The 17558-nt window shown below is 37.8% G+C and overlaps 1 protein-coding gene across 6 annotated transcripts in view; it reads left to right on the top strand.

Moving 5' to 3' along the window:
• The window catches only part of CDH8 (cadherin 8), a 431289-nt gene that overhangs the window by 287390 nt on the left and 126341 nt on the right, over window positions 1–17558 (top strand). The gene's annotated exons all lie outside the window — the stretch shown is intronic.

The following is a 17558-nucleotide window of genomic DNA, read 5'->3' as shown; positions in this document are numbered from 1 at the left end:
TGACCAGATCCCATTTGTGCTTAGTGATCATGTGATAAAGTGGTCCCTGTTTTCGTTAGGGATTTTAACATGCAAATGTATTCTATTGATCCCAAGGAATCTATAAATGAATCATCAATATGAAATAAGTCAGCATTGTGCTCATTACCAAGAGGTTGTAATATACATGGGAAGGAAACGTATCGCTGATTCTCAATTCTCATTTAGCCATTCTTATCCATGACCCAATCATTAAAAAAATTTTATGAAAAATTAAATAAAATATGATATTTAATATAAAAGGATATTTAAGTATAAAATTCTAGATCTGTATACTATAACTTAAATATGTGGACACTAACATATACAGTTTAGATAAGTATAGAAATTATGGACACGCACTCATATATATACTACATATAACATGTACATAATAAATATAAAAGAAAACTCCCACAATTGATGAATACTATTCTAGGGATATAAGGTTATAGAAAACATTTTGCCAGGTGTTTAGAGTTTAATATATTTTACATAGAATTCTAAATCGTCTATTATACTATCTTAGACTGGTTAGCTTAGTTGTTAAGAGTGTTGTAGTAATGGAAATGTATCCTCAATATAAAATACTTCAAAAATCATTGATAAAACCATGCATTTTTATTTTATTTATTTTTGATTTCTCAGGGAATTTTCCAGGGCTGATAAAATAACATATGGTTTTCTTTTACCAAACTTTATGAGTAAAGCTTTGATTATACTTAATGATACTATTATTGACTCAAAAAAAAAAGCTCTAAGTAAACCTAAGAAATAATAGGGAGGTTAAAGGATTAAGATAGTATTGTAGTTAAGGTTAATGCATAACCTGTATTTGATTCCTCCTACCACACTCTGGGAGAAGCAATAGAGGCCTGGCGCTAGTCTGAGTGTGGCCCTGGTGACTGTCACACTTTAGCAAGGTGCACTGGGTCATCCAAGCAGCTCTGCATCTTCAGATCTTCAGGCTCTTGCCTTGGACCTCTAACCTTGCACTCTGTCTCAACTTTTATTATTATTATTATTATTATTATTATTATTATTACACATACACATGCAGAGGGCTAGGATGCTTTATTTCCCAGCATTTTACATTTTGCATATTATCTGAATCTCCTCTTTCCATAAAAGATCTGATGGGACCCTTTCCCATTTATACAGATTCCAGAAGGCAATAAATTTATTAGGGAGAAAAGAGTCTAAATAAGAAAATAAAAATGTAAAGAAAGATTCACCAGCCTACGTATAATATATGAAGATTACATATAATATATGAAGATGATAATTAGAAATGTGGGGCCCAAAAATCTCTGTTTTCTCTGAATCTGCACAGTATTTTCACAGTTCACATGTAGATAGAGGAAGTTTCTCTGGGAGGCATGATTAACTGATTTGTATAAAGAAGACTAATCCAAACTTTCAGAAAGTTCATAGTTTTCCCTTGCTCGGATGTGGGAAAAATGGTCTCCATTGAGCCCTATTTTTATGAAAATAGAAATCATTGGTGTTTGACTATTAGCTTTAATCAAATTATGTGAACCACCTTATAACATTTAAAAAAAATTAAAAAGTTAGAAAAAAAAGAAGAAAATAGAAATCATAACCAAAACCTTATCCATATTAAAAACTAGTAAAGACAAGAGTAAACAAACAATCTGTATTTTTTTCTCTCTCTTTTTTTCTCTTTTTTTCTTTGACCACATCCAGTGGTGCTCCTGGCTCTGCACTCAGGGATCACTCTTGACAGGATGCTGGGAAACAGATGTGGTAGTGAGGATTAAACCTAGGTCGGTGAGTGAGAAGCAAGCTGTACTATCTGACCAGTCAAAAGCAATCTGTTCTTAAAGCAATACCAGGTGCAGGCAAAGAATGGGCAGTCGGGTTCACATTAGCTTCCACCCTGCTTGGCAGAGGGTTCTGATGCTAGGACAGGGCTTGGGAACAGAGCTGGTCCCTGGCTCTGAGTCCCACTTCCTCCTCTAGCGTGTTGCTGTAGCATTAAGGGATAAAGCAAACAAAGCACACTGTTTTGTGACTTTGGCTTATTAGAAGTGTTAAACCCCATCTAGAGAGGTATAGATATGAAATTTTTATAATTTACAATGTTGAAGCAGCCTTATCACCTTAAGCCTTTGAGGGAAAAAAATATCTACTTAGATTGGTTTAAGGGTTTATAAAAACATTCTAAAAGATCACCATTTCCTTTAAAGTACGTAGGCAGTCATTACATTTTTTTTTAGAAGAAAAGTTTCTCATATATTGAATGTAACCTTGTTCACTTCTCTGCAATCTATGACACTTTTTATGAGATGGATGTGTTATATATTCTTTTCTAGCTTAGCTTACTTGATTAGAGTGTGGTACTAAGAAATGTGCATCCTCAGTATAAAATATCTCAAAAATTACTTCTAAAAACACAAACTGTTTTTTTTCTCAGAGTAGTGCCAAGGGCTGATAAGATATCATAGGTTAGTTTTTCTTTTGTTAGATTTTAATGAGAAAAGCTTCTTTAATTAGACTTAATTACATTACTGTCGACTCTAAGGGACTCAACTAAAGAAACTAACGGGTTAATGCAGAGGTTAGGGGGTTAAGATATTATAGGGGTTAGGATTAAAGCCAGTGGACAACCTGGGTTTGATTCCACTATCATGCCTGGGGGCAAAGCCCTGGAAGAAAATATAAGCATCATTTGCTTATAGAGTCATCAAAATGATCCTTACTGTAAGGATCCATGTTCTCCATTCTGAAGGGGTGGGAAGGAAGAAATAAACACACAGCGTAGGTGGTTAAAACATATTTCAGGGCCAACTTCAAACCAAGGACTAATTTATAAGGAATACCATAGTAGGGAGGAAAATAGACTCCAAAGAAGATGTTCGTGGATAATGAGATGTTAACTGCAGGGTGACAAGGGTACTAAGCCCAGGCAGAGAAAATGCTCTGTTGATCATTCTCTCAATAATTATTTATGGAATCTTTACTACTTGTCAAATGCTCTTCTCCTGACTAGAGCTAGCTGTGAGCAAAAGATCCATACATACAAAATAACAAAACACACCCTTACCCTATGAGTTTTCTTTCTAGTGGCCCAGGGAAGTACTGAGTAGGAAAGATGAGCCAAAACTTGCTGAGATACCCATGAAGAAAGACACAGAGGAGAAGGGGAAGATGATGCCCACTGGTATTTCCCACAGGGACTTCTCTGTTGTTGGTGAAAAAAAAATGTGTAACAAAAATTCTTCCTATGAACACATGATTTTATAAAAAAAAATATAAAAATTGTTTCATAGCAAATATGGGAAAAATCAAGTCTTTATGTATATTGGCAAAATACCAAGTTAGGATAAATTTTCAGTAGCACAAAATATTCTATGTTTAACTTGTCTGTGAACTTTAAAAAAATAAACTATATATTCCAAGGGCTCAGAGGAATAATGTAGTGGCTTAGAGAACCTTCATTGTAAATCACAACCTTCATTGTAAATCATAAGTCATGAGTTCAAATCCCCGGAGTCCTATATATAACTGTCGGCACAGCTGTCTGAGCCTTGCAGTCCTGTTATCTGTAACCCCTACTCCTAATATCCCCCCACCCTCCAAATAATTTTCTTATAAACTGTGTATCCCAAACTTATATTAGTCTTTTGGTGAAGGACATTGTCTCCATTTATTTATTTTCTAATTTTAACTGAGGCTGAAAATCAAATAAAGTATATAGGCATAATTTGGTCTGGAAGTGAGCTTAAGTGAGGAGATCAGATATATAAGCACTGTAGAAGTCCAGTAATTCCATTTCTTAGGACAAGAGAAAGAGTCCAAAGAGAGGTATGGCTCAATGGTAAAGCACATGTCTTGCATGTTTGAGCCCTGGGTTCAATCCCTGGGACACATATACACATGTACCCCTAAGTAAAGTCTTAATATTTAACTGTACAGTCCCATCTTAGGTGGGCATAAATCTCAGTACTTCATATATACACCTGCCTGCCATGCTTTTCTAAATCATGGAAGGAAGTAGAAATAATAAGAATTATAGAGAACTTTAAAACATTGGAATTAGTATGACATTGGCTTCAAAACTTGCTTTGACTTGCTTTTATTACTCAACCAATCACATAATGTTTATCTTCCAAAGCCACAGACCATGTCTTAGGGAAAAAATATTAGCAAGAGATTTATTGTATATGGATGAAATGAATATTTAAAACCACCCAGGACAACAGAGCCCCACAGGGAGAAGATCCAACTATGATAAAGAGGTAGTCATTCCAGGGAGAATGATTTAAAATTACTCAGAATGCTATCTCATCAGAGAAACTATTTAAACAAACTAAATTAAGCAGAAAATTTAAAAAAAGATTTTAGGCAAGTCTGCCTGTTATCTCCTAATGCCAATGGAGCCATCCTTCTTTTTTTTTTTTGTGCCAGACTCACTTAACCAATGCTAGATGTTTTCTTCCGTGTGCTACCCAGGCATTTCAGTGGCCATTGAGACCTTACTTTGCCATCACAGTCAATGGGCACAGCTTATTACATGAGCTGACAGTTAGGTGCCCCATTGGCTAACAAGAGGTGGCGTTTACATAGCACATTATCTCTGCCAAGTTTCTCTGCTGGTAGCAATCCTATCCCTTGAGACTAATATAATGCATGACTACTCATACCATGGGAGTGAAGGCATATGCTACATTTAACTGATTATTTAAAATGATCACAGAAAAGGCATTCAGTGAGACTCAACATGCACTGAATTCTTACACCACTCCTTGAAAGCAGGTACAATATTCAGTTTTCTAGACCAGGAAACAAAAACCCAGGTGAAGTACCAGTTTGCGGGGAGAACAACATTGGAAATGGGTGGAATTGGTTCCTATGCTGTCTTGTAGCTTCAGTTCATGTGTACTTAAATGACATTTATAGATGAACCCTCTCATACATTCTTTCCTCTTCATCACCTTGCCGAAGGATTGCTTCTGACACGGCTCCATCATTCTCTGAAGGCAGTGAAATAGTTTTTCATAGAAAGAGAAAGATGGGCACTGGGGTCAAGGCATATTTTAGGAAAAAAACACACACACAAATCTTAAGTCTGGTCTTCCTGTTCTTGTGTTGATAGCCTGGCATAGAAATACTAGACGAAGCTGAGTTTTGGAACTGTCCACACTAGAATTCTAGTCCCAATTTGGAGATAAGGGAACTGAGGAACATAGAATTGAGAGCACAGATTAGTACGTTCTTCCATATAGTGCACACAGAACTTTACTAGCCCAGCTGACATGAATAACCTGGGGAATGTCAACACGCACAGTTCTGAACTTCTCCGCTGGATTCGAATCTCCACACAGTAACACAGGAATCACTCTGGGCCCTCCTCTGCCCACTCCACCCTGCCTTTTGGGCCATACCCAGCTGTGCTCAGCATTCACTCCTGGCAGTACTTGTGGGAACACAGGTAGTGCCAGGAATCAAACTCTGATTGGTTAAGCAGACACCTTATATACTATACTATGTATTTAATGAGTAATTCACTTTTTCACAAATTTCTCCCCACTCCTCTATCTGCCAATCAATGGACATTAAACTGAGATTCAGGAAGTCAAAGGAAAATTTTTGCATTATGATTTTTTTGGTAGTTACCTTTTTTTGGGGGGGGGGCACAAACCCAGCAATGCTCAGTGTTTATTTCTGGCTCTACACTCAGGAATTATTCCTCGCAGTACTCAGAGGACCATATTGGATATCATATATCAAGTCCAGGTCAACCACTTGCATGGCAAATGCCTTACCTGCTGTATTATGGCTCCAGACCCACATTTTGTTTTTCTTGTGGTGATTGGCACTCTCTTGCTGAGCAGGGATATAGTGGATTCCTTCAGGCTGAGAATGATGGTAAAAACATGTGAGTGACAGCACAGCTTTAAGAAAGTTCGAAAAACTGGGAAAGGTCAGCAGTGTGTCTGGAAGAGAGAAAATGCAGGGGTATCTTAGAGACATTAAGCCCTCTAAATTTTGAAGGGCCCTTCCCAGAGATGTTGGAAATGTGGCAGAGCCTGTGGGAAAACCCACTTATCCTGCATACCTGGGAGTAGGTGGTTGGCTTTTATATAAAGCATACTACTCTTGGTTACCTGAAAGTATTTTTAAAGCAGGAAAGCATATAATTGCCCATTAAATTAATCTCTTTGAGTTAGTGGTAATGCATTGCTCTGGCCCACTACAGTGGACTGCACACAATATTGCAAATGAAGCTTTTCACTAATGATGGTTAAATCTCCCAGGGAAAGCACTAGTTTGATAGCACTTAAGGAATGTTTCTTCCTGGCAGAGGGCCTAGTTGCCAGCATAATTGCATGGTCCAATCCAGGCTACTTAGGAAAAAATATATCTTTGTAGGCAGCTCATTGTCTAGTGAAATCTGTGGTTCTGAAGTTTCATGGAGTTAGCCACATCTTGGTCATAGAATCTCGGGCAACCTGTTTCCTCTGCCTGTCAGTTTTCTTATCTGTGAAATGGGAATCCTACTGGTTCTTTAAAATCATGGCCATCAGTAGAATTGAATTGCATGTGGTACAACTATACCTTTTTAGCTCAAAATTTATTAGTTTTTAGAAAGCAAAGACTAAATCACACTTGTTCTTCTTTATAGAGATCTGAACATGACCTCCGTTACAGCTTGGGCCTTCATTGTAGAGCTGAATATTGATACACCAACTTCTTCTTTTCCTTGGCTCAGGTTTGGTGACTTGAGCCATGGCTAAAAAAAGTTCCTGAAAAATAAACCAGGGACTTTCTTCAAGAGCCTGGAGTAAGCTCTGAGTACAGCTGAGTGTGGCCCAGCACTCCACCTCGCCCATCAATCCCCCAAATAGAACCTGATTAAAAACTCACTGTTTTATAGCAAAATCGTATGCACAATATGTAATGTCTTCTTGCATAATCTGAAATAGAAGTTCACTAAGATCAATTCCATTCCCTTATGTAGAACCGAAAGAAGATGTAGAGATTTCAGGGTCCAGTTCAAGAACTCCCAGGGAAGGTAAAGGGTGTGAGCTAATGGCATTGAAAGGGCCCTCCCACATGTGAGGAGACTGTAGCAATGGACTGACATGACTTCCAGGGGACACAGCCATGAGATGCGTTCTTTCAGGATTCCCCTCACCTGTGACGTACATTCAGGGAGAATGTGCCTAAGGCGAAGATCAATATACTTGACAACAGGGGTTATACTGAAAGGAAGTGGACAGTAAAATGAGAAAGTGAAATGGAAGCTACAGAGTCCTCCTGGGAAAGGGTTCTACATCTAAAATATACTTTTCCAGAAGGAGTTATAGGAGGCAGAGTAATTCCAAGGCCCAAGAGAATCATGCAGGCCCTCAATTAAGGTTATTCTGGGAGTAGCCTGTAATTTTTTTTTCCTTTTACCCCTCTACTCCTATTTCATGCCAAACTGTTTCAGTTCACTTGCACATATTCACTTGTAAATGTCTCCCATATTTCCTCTTTTTCTGTAACCATTCTTCCAATATTACCCCACTCTCTTATCATCTTCTGCTCTGTCTCTTATATTTAGTCATCTACTTAGGGAAAAATATAGGTTGAGAATGACTTACACTTTACCCAGGAACTCCTTTAGGAATTATTATGACTAATAACCTTAGTTCTAAGCTAGAAAAAGAAGACAAAAGGGTTCTCTCCCTGGTTTCCCTTTTGAACCCTATCAAGGTATTCTCAATAATTCTTACCATATTAGACAGTTTTAGACAGATGAGAGAAAGAAATTATGATTAAGCAGTAATCCAAGCTTTCCAGGAATAACTTACAAAAAGCTGACTGTTCATAGCAAATGCTAGTCTCTAGGTTAGAGGACACAAAATATACGAGAAGGAAAGTTGGGAAAGTGTCTACATATTTGAAGATTGGATAATATTAGTTGGTTTATAGTTAGATTTGGGGCACAGGAAAAAATTATAGAGGGAAAAATCAATCTGCAAGCCAAAGAAAATGAGGTAAGAGTTAAATGATCAGTTTTTGAGTCAGTCTGCTTGCCTGGAAGCATTGCTTTTTCCCTTATTCATACTTAGTATATATTACATGTTACATATTCATACTTAATACATATTTTACTTAGCTTCTCTCTGGGGTTGTTTTCTGCTCTAAAGGATGGAGATTTTAGAGATATGTAGGTAGGAACAAACATACTTAGTTGCTAGTATCTTGCCAAACTAGAGTGAATTTTGACAACAATAATGCCCACATTATTATAACAATAGTTAATAAAGTATGCACTAGAACTTATTGTTATTAGTAGAGCCACCCAACTTAAATTTTGAAAAATGTAATATTTTTCTGTTCTGAAAAAAAACCAGAAATGGATATTTGATCAAATGTAGTCAAGTTGTGTTCATTCACATTTGGGTAGCTTTGCTAGTGGCTGCTAGTGGCTTCTCAGGGGTTGCATGACCTTACATGTAATGCTAGCTTGCAATACACGCTCTCTGCATCTATGGCAGAATGGCTAGACCAGGGTACTTTAATTAGCACAGGTATTGTTGGCTCCAGGGTGCTCTCTTCCTCACTTAGCTAACTTAGCTTATTCAGTGGTGCTCCGGAGTTTTCAGGAGAATCAGTCTAGTGAACTAACACTTTTCAAGCCTCTTTTGGTATTGTTAGCTCATTAGCTCAACCGAGTTGCATTACCAAGAACAACTTCAAGGGGGTGAAGAAATAAATGTCACCTCTCTATATAGCACTGTCCCTTGTTTTTCATCGATTTGCTCGAGCAGGCCCAGTAATGTCTCCCTTGTGACAATTGTTACTGTGTTTGGCATATCAAATATGTCACTGGTAACTTGCTAGGCTTTGCCATGTGGGTGAGATACTCTCAGTAGCTTGCCCCTCTCCAAAAGGGGCAGAGGAATCAAAGGGCCAGCTGTGTGCAAGGCAAGTACCCTACCGCTGTGCTATTGCCGGCACCTCTCAATATAGGAATCTGAAATGGATTTATGAAAGAATATTTCAGACTGGGGTACTAAATGTTAGGGTTCATGACCTGCAGCCTCACACACTGGCATTTTGGTGACTTTCTTCAAAAGTCTCTTCCTGGATAACCCAGGTGATTCCAGAATTCTTTACACATTACTTAATTGAGATAAATGTTAGTCAAAATATTTGAGGGCCACACCCTTGGTGCTCAGGGATTACTCCTGGCTCTGTGCTGAGTGATTATTTCTGGAAGGGCACAGGGGATTGGTTGGAGTACCTTGGATTTGACCTTGGCAAGCACCCTATATTCTACACTAAGCGTTAGCACCAGACAAAATATTTTTAACCACTTTGAAGTGCTTAAGTATTCTTTAGAATTTAAGCTAAAATAGTAATTTGCCTCCTTCATATTAAATGTATTAATGCATTCTCACAAAACAAGTTTTGCTACATGAGAGTGAACGTCTTAGCATGTATTACTCTTTCATGATGCACAAGCTCTTCAATTTCTTTTGCTCTAAGTCCTCACAGATCCATGTTCACTTTGCCTTCAAATGACTAGCTGAGCCTTATAATCACTGATTTGTTTGAGGTTCTGAAAATATACTCGGTCACTAAGCTACATCCCCAGCCTTAAAAGACATTTCTAAGGAAAGGAATTGCTAAAGTCCTTGGTTTCGTGAAACATTTCATCATTGCCTTATCATTGATCACAGTTTTATCTGGGGAGAGGAGCACAGTGCTTAGAGCTCCCAGTAAATGTTTACTAAATGAATGAATGCCACTTGAGAGGACAGAAGAGTCCAGCCTTCAAACGACTCTATTCATTGTTGGGTGCAAAGAATCTCTGCTTTATTGTACCCTAGTAAGTCCTTTGATAAAAGTCTCAGGCAGACAGGCACACATGTGCTATGGCTTTCTTGGATTTTTTTTTTAATGCATTCCTTCTTGAGTGACTGAAGCTAAGATTTAAAGGGCAGAAATAACTGTGTATTCCTTGTAGAAAAATGTGTGGGGCATTTGATTGAAATCTCAGGGGAGGACTCCCATAGAGTATTAACCAATCTTGGGAGTCAGAGACCACCAGGCAGGTGCTGGTGGAGAAGATCCTCCCTTCCTTCTCTTTCCCCAAGGACCCAGGCTTCTGATATAAGAACAATTATTTCTATTCCCTTCAGAGAGCCTTGAGGCAAGCCCCGCATAATGTCAGCCCACACTTCATTACCCAACAAGGCCGTTTATCATTTAATCTGATCTGTATTGAACAGTGGAAGCAGGTTACAAAGCAGCAAAGCCTAAAGAATGAAAATGCAGCGCGTTTTCTGATTACAGAAATCCCTTATCCAAAGCTTAGAAACCTGCACTAAAAATAGGCACCAATTCCATCTTCATCCTGCACCTACCTGGCGTTTCAGGTCCAGGTCATGCAGTCTGGCAGATAGAAGACATTCAGACTATGATAACTTGCTTTTCTCTCATCTGGGATGTCAGGGCATTGGTTACTCTACCTTCATTTTGAATGCTGATATTTCCTTATCCTTGAATCCTTCTAGGATGGAAATTTACCTCACATATCAACCAAGATCGATAGTTATGCTGTTTTCACTACCACAATTCCTTCTCAGGCTGCCAATCCTACCCATCCAGAAATTCAATCCAAAAAGAACAGAGAAAGTAACACCTATTTAGCACCAACTTTGGGTCAGACATTGTGCTGAGTACATGGCAAGCACTGTTTTATCTCAACCTCCCAGAAATCCTTTGAAAAAAAAAGTTGTCTGGAAACTCTCTGAGATGTGAAAAAGTCTCCCTGAGGCTATGAAGAATTCATTCACAAGGCAGATCCCACCAAAATATAAAGCTTTTATCTCCTCATATCTGTGCATTATGATACATTTCAAAAATAAACAAATACTCTGAGAATATAGGGTTCAGATCATTTCAGTAGGTAATGCATGTGTACCTACTATGTGATTATTTAAAATATTGGGAGAACAATGAGATACGATTCTTCCCTTTGTCAGCCTTAATCATAGAATAGAGGCGTGGAAAATTAAAATCTTTTTGCTAAGGCATGCATTTGAGACTCTAATGTATCATTTACTTTAAAAAGCATGTATTGTGGAATATTGTGGGACTTCTTCATCGGCATGGGAGAGAGCATGTTCTCTGAGAAGATTATTTGCAGATGGTATATTTTTACCAAGATCAGAAACTATCCAGAAGCTTTTTGTCAAACAAGCATTTCAAAATTAACAAACCTCTTGATCCAAGAGGGGAGAAGCTGAGAATATCTTCTGAAAAAATTAGAAGAGGGAATAAGTTGAAGGTTAAGGAAAACAAAATACTGTTGTCTTCAGATGCAATATTAAAAAAGAAAAGTCATCTTTTTTTCTGTGTCAGAGGACTCCATCAAATACATCATAATATTGAAATAAAGGAAATATGATGGTCAAAATATTTTCATTCTAATCTAGGAAAAGAATAGGTTGTAGACATGGAGAGATCAAGAGACCAAGGCACAAGAATGGGGGAGGGAGAAGATGGTTATGATTGGTGTTTCTGAAACTTAATGAAAGATCCTTATCACCTACAGGGCTAGTTAAAACTTAGATTTCTAGACCATGAAATTTTACTTCTAACACGTTTCCTAGTGAATCTGTTGCACAGGGACCACACTTTGTGAGCCATTGCTATAATCCCTACAGATCTGATTCAGAATATAACAACTACCTTCGATATGGAGTTAGAATGAACAAAAATTGGCTACTGGTTACACTCATGACCAAAGAGAAGCAAATATTGCTAAAGTCAGGCCTTGGTGATGAAGATATAATAATGAAACAATTAAAGCATTGCTCTTTCTGGTGCAGTTGGCAGAACTCTAGTCTTTTCTATGCCCTTTCTCATGTTTAATTCTCACAACTCTGTAAGTGGCTGCCATCTGTTCTCTCAGTTAATACATCTAATAAAGCAAAGACACCAAAGTTCAAGCTCACCGAATTTAGGTGGCTGTTTGAATTTGATCCTGGGCTTGTTTGACTCTTCCACCCAAATCCTGAACCTTTAGCCCCTGTGTTCTCCTAAAAGGAGCCCATTTGCTATGAAGATGGTGATTCATATTAACAAGTCAGATAATAGCAAAGATGACTCATCAATTCCAAAGTTTAAAGAGTCCATAGCCTTCCTTCAACCTGCTCTTTAGAAACAGCTTCAAACACAATGGGTTATTATTAGAAGGCATTCATCTCCACTGAAGTAACAACAGTGGTGACTGGGGTGAGGGTGGGCGGAGGTTCAGAGGGGAGTCATGGATTTAAAAATTTACATCTGTGAGCTCTCAGTCTTAGCAGGATTTGGATTTTCAGGAACTTCTAGTCCCTAGTTCCTAGGGATTAGGGCTGGAGCGATAGCACAGCGGGTAGGGCGTTCGCCTTGCACGTGGCCAACATGGCCAACCCGAGTTCGATTCCTCCGCCCCTCTCGGAGAGCCCGGCAAGCTACCGAGAGTATTCGATATGCCAGACACAGTAACAACAAAGTCTCCAATGGAGACGTTACTGGGCCCGCTCGAGCAAATCGATGATCAACGGGAGGGCCTTTACCTTTACCTTTAAATAGGGATTGCTATTGACGCTTCAATGTGCCTCATACCCACTGAGGTAAGCCTGGAATGATGCACCACAAATCCACTGTTAAAATTTGACAATGAATGCTTAATAACAGGCTAAATAAGGCAGCAAGGAATCAAACCATGGATAATAAAGAAATGAGTGGAAAACCATCAACTTTGTTGTCAAAGTAATTTGAATTCCAGTCGAGGTTTCATTAACAGATGTCCATTGGAACATAAGCAGTTTCCTTGATTAATCTTTTTACTGATTAAAATGAAACTATAATACTCAATAGTTAAATCTCATTTTATTTATGTATAACTTTTATAATATTATATTTCTTATTTACTAAAATAGGTCATAGTAGTATTTTCTAATTATGAATTCTAGATTATTAATTGTCATACCATGATATGATTATATTCCCTATATATTTCCTTCTATATCTGTTGTAGTGCCAATAAAAATAAAAGCTTTAAACCTGTTCCTCTAGCTTGACTGTCAAGATCTTTAGGAGACAGTGACATTTTGATGCTTTCTGTTTCGGTTTAACTATTTTGTTTACCAAAACCAAACAAGGACACTAATGCCCTGCAAAGGAAATCTGTTTTAAAAAATTGTTCTATTTGAGCCTTTTTCCCCTTTCTGGCTTTTAAGTAAGGCTTGTCATTAGATTGTGTGTTCGGCAAAGAATCCAAATCTCTTTGCTGGTTCATTTTTGAGTATCTCTGGATATAAAAATACCCATACTGAGCCAGCATTTGATTTCCTGCTGAACTGTTTTTCACATTTCCAATATAATTATGTAGCAGTTACAAAGAAACAAAGAGTGAACTCCACAGAAAATACCATAGAAACCCACATTTGTTTATTTAAGACAGACTTTTTTTTAAAAAAAAAAGCATCTAAGACAGAAACTGATGTGCTGTTGACTTCTTAGAAAAACTGATACCTAAAATAAATCAGAAAATATCTGAATATTTTCAGAGGGATTTGGTGAACCATATAAAGAGGCAGTTGATGTTCTACAAATGGTCTCTGGCATAAAAATAGAAGATCTTGAAGAAAGTGTAGAGTGTTGAATTAGCTCTCTTTGTTTTATCCTTGTTCTCTGAATGATTGATTTTGTCTCTCTCAGTGCTCATCTTAAGGAGGTTTAAGATCTATTATACTTTTCACTAAATGTACCAACTAATTGTTGACTCATAAAACATTGGTGTGTCAGACACATTTGTACACAGCCATGGAACTAACGTGGAAGGTTGTTGAAGATTAAGCTCCTAGTGGAGCGTTTTCACTGGAGAAACAAGGAGAGTCAAGGAATCCAAAGCAAGCAGATATTGTGCTAGCAAGATAGCTCAGTGGGTAGGGCGCTGAAGAAGCTTCATGGGTGCACTAATGCCTATGAAGGGTTTCAAGGAAGGTTGCATTTTAGAAGTCATGTCTTCCTTCTGCATGTAGTATAGGTATTGTGTGTCTACTTGTTCTATTTTATGTTTTGGTTGTGAGGTCACACCCCATGGTGCTCAGAGCTTACATGTGGCTCTGTGCTAAGAGAACATCATTCCTGGCAGTTTTGGAACTATGGACTATTGGGGTTCTAGAGATTGTACCCGAGTCAGCTGCGTGCTAGGCAAGCATGCTACTTGTTGTACTATTTGCTCTGGTAACATGTGGTTGTTTTTAATGTGCACATACAATAATTATTCTGTCTATAATAAAGCATTTCATTTTAAGAGACTTCCATAAGATAAATCCATTCAGGACCTCTAGATTAAACTGTAAGTGTAGCACTGAATTTTAGAGCTCTCTTTAAGATGTGGGTAAGATGAGATAGGAAATACTTGTTTCGCTGCTAAGTGGAGATTTAGTGGTCACAGCTGAGTGTGCCAATGGAGAGCAGCTAAATTTGGGGACAGAAACAGCCAGGATTGTCCACTGCTTACTATATCTGTAAGTCTTGCATTAGTAGAAGCTCATCCTTTCCAAACCTCAGCATTTTTAATGTGTCAGTATTACCATTATTGTATAGTATTGTGTAATTTTTTTTAGTTCCTGGAATTGGGAAAATGACCATTATAGATGGTCCATTCAAGCATTATAGATTCTTAAAGCATAAGGAAGAAGACTAAGCAGCAAATATCTTCTGTCCTTTAAAATAGCATGTTCAAAGTGTGGTCCACATAGTCCTAAAGGCTTTGAAACATTTTTAGGGGTTCTAGGAGGTCAGTTGAGTTAATAAATACGTTAAGTATTTTGCCTTTATCTCTCTCATGCTTTCACAAGTAATAGGTGAATTTTCCTGGAGCTATGTGGTATGTGCTGCTATTATTGGTCAGTGGCTAAGGGGATGAATTGTGCTTTTTCTTGTGTGTTATGTTTAAAACTTTTCTTTTGTGTGAAGTTTAGGAAAAAAAGTTGTGATTTTAGTTGGTATTGCTGTTTTTAATAAGCAAAAGCTTTTATGGGATGGGGGCATGTGTTAATATTTGTTCAGTATATCAAAAGACTCTGAAACCAAATTGTTTGCGAATTGTCTCCTTAGGAAAAATTTTCTATTTCTCAATTTGAGATATATCGAAGAAGATACAGTAACATAATGATGGCTACTCTGTCTTGTATATCAAATCACATTTTAAAATAATGTGTAGACCATATATATAGTAATATGTTTACATTTATGTAATAATAATATATAACTAGAGTATATTATAAGAACTCAATAAATGGCAGTCATATTAAAGAGGAGAATGAAAAGAAAGACAGCCCCTGAAAAAAGATTGACATTTAATTTCTCTTGCCAGTGTGTCCTCAAATGTGGCTGCCTTCTCTTGAGATACAAGTTTTAGGAAAGATCAAGATTTGCCTTTTGCAAAATCCAGAGGCATATGAGCAAGAATAAGAAGTGAACAGAGTCCCAGAGATAGAGGCGGGGGACCCGTCCAGGGACAGAGAGACAAAAATGACCTGGGCTAAAGATTTTCCCTATAATGTTTATTCTTGTAAGGACTAACCGTATCTCTAACATTGGGTAAGTTATCAAAGCATCAGGACAACTGGATTTAAATTACACATCTTTAATCATGCAACTCCCCAGCTCTCACCTTACGCTCTAAAGTCACACTTTTTATTATTGTCTTCAATTTTAGACATAGCTCCAGGAAAATATGCTTGCCAAGGTAACAATTACAACAAACAACTACCAGTCCATCATTTACTGAGCCTACTCTGCTCAGTGCTTCATAGAGGAATAGTGAGTGGATTATCCGATACACTTAACAAAATTTCCCTATGTGGTTATCAGCATTGCATTAATTCTATTAATAAATAGAAAAAATACCTGGGCAACTATTGCATGTTCTTAGCCTCAAGGAATCTGAACTATTACTTGGGTGAGCTAGACTTTGAATTTACATTTGTCTGAAATCAAAATCTCTCCCTTACCCAGCAGAACCTCAAAACCCTTGCCAGCTATTTTATTTTTCACAGAAAACTAGTCTATTAGTTTTCTTGTAAAGCAAGTGCCATCTGATCATTCCACTAATGTTTGTCAGTGCTCTGGTAAGGAGAACATGATCACAATCTTGAGTTTCTGTTCCTGCAAAGCTGAGGGCAAAACCCCAAATTTCAGTAAACCTGGCAACGTAAAGGCTGTTTTAGAAAATGTATACACAGAATTGAGGCCCTTGCTAGATAAAGAAAAGTTTTGCCTCCAGATTTCATTTCTGCTAGTAATAGAAAATCCTTCCATTTTAATTAAATTATGTACTTTGTAAACGGATTCTTTATTCTCTGGTACATTGAAATCTCAAAATAACTCCATGAAAATTGGCCAGGGCCAGTATTATTATGCTGTTTTAGGTGAAATAGCCAAAGTTCAGAAAGCTTAAGTTATTTCCTCTAGATTATTTAGTTAGATAGTGCAAAGTCATTCTGCAACCTCAAGGCTCTTCATGAATTCATAATTAGGATGTGCTTCACTAATATTCATTTTGCAAGAACAGATATAGACCAGATCGATTCTCATAATACAAGCTGTACAATAGTGACAATAATAGCATCTGTTGGTTTTACTGTGTATTACCATCAATCTTGTGGATTAGTTATTTTACCTAGGACCATGAATTGTGTCACACACATCATGTACAAATCATCTTGATAAGCGTCTTGAAGAACGCCAGGCATTCTGAAGTCATAAAATTGTAAGTGTGCAAATTTTCACCTGCAAAATGGCACAACTGCCTGCTGGTTTGCTCTTACAAGAGAGTCCAACCTATGGCAAAGATAGTTAGAAATGATCACTCTGGATAAGAACTGCGTGCTGAAAGTAGATAAAGAAACAGACATGAAATCATCTCAATATGTATGTTGTAAACACAAAGACAGAGAGAGAGGAAGATGAGAAAGAGAGGAGAGGGAGAGGAGAGAGAGAAGAGTGAGGGGAGCGGAGAGAGAAGAGAACAGAGGTGGGGAGAGAGGAGAGAGAAGAAAGGGAAGAGGAGAGAGAGGAAAGGGAGCCTGCCACAGGCAGGCTGGAGGAGGTGGGTGTGACAGGAGGGAAATTCGGTTTCTTGGTGGTGGAAAATAGACACAGGTCTAAGGTTGGATGTTGATCATTGTATGACTAAATCTGACCATGAACATCTTTGTAACTATGTATCTCATGGTGACTAGGAAGGAAGAAAAGAAGGGAGGGAGGGAGGGAGAAAGGGAGGGAGGGAGGGAAGGAACGTGGAAGACCATCCTATCATCCTGCTATGGATTATCTTCTCTAAAGCATATAAATGCAATTATCTGTTTGAGTATGATGGTGACTCAAAGAGTTTGTCCTGTAGTTAAAGCTTCCAGGATAATATTGACCTGAAATGCCTCTTCATAGCATGAGTATCTTGCACAGATGAGTGTTAACTTTTGTAAGAAAGTAGTCTCACATATACTAGT

The sequence above is a fragment of the Sorex fumeus genome, unplaced genomic scaffold (genome assembly GCF_029834395.1).
Source record: "Sorex fumeus unplaced genomic scaffold, SorFum_2.1 ptg000122l, whole genome shotgun sequence".
Taxonomy (NCBI): Eukaryota; Metazoa; Chordata; class Mammalia; order Eulipotyphla; family Soricidae; genus Sorex; species Sorex fumeus.
Note: the sequence above shows the minus strand (reverse complement) of the source record. Positions and strands in the feature narration are given on the sequence as shown.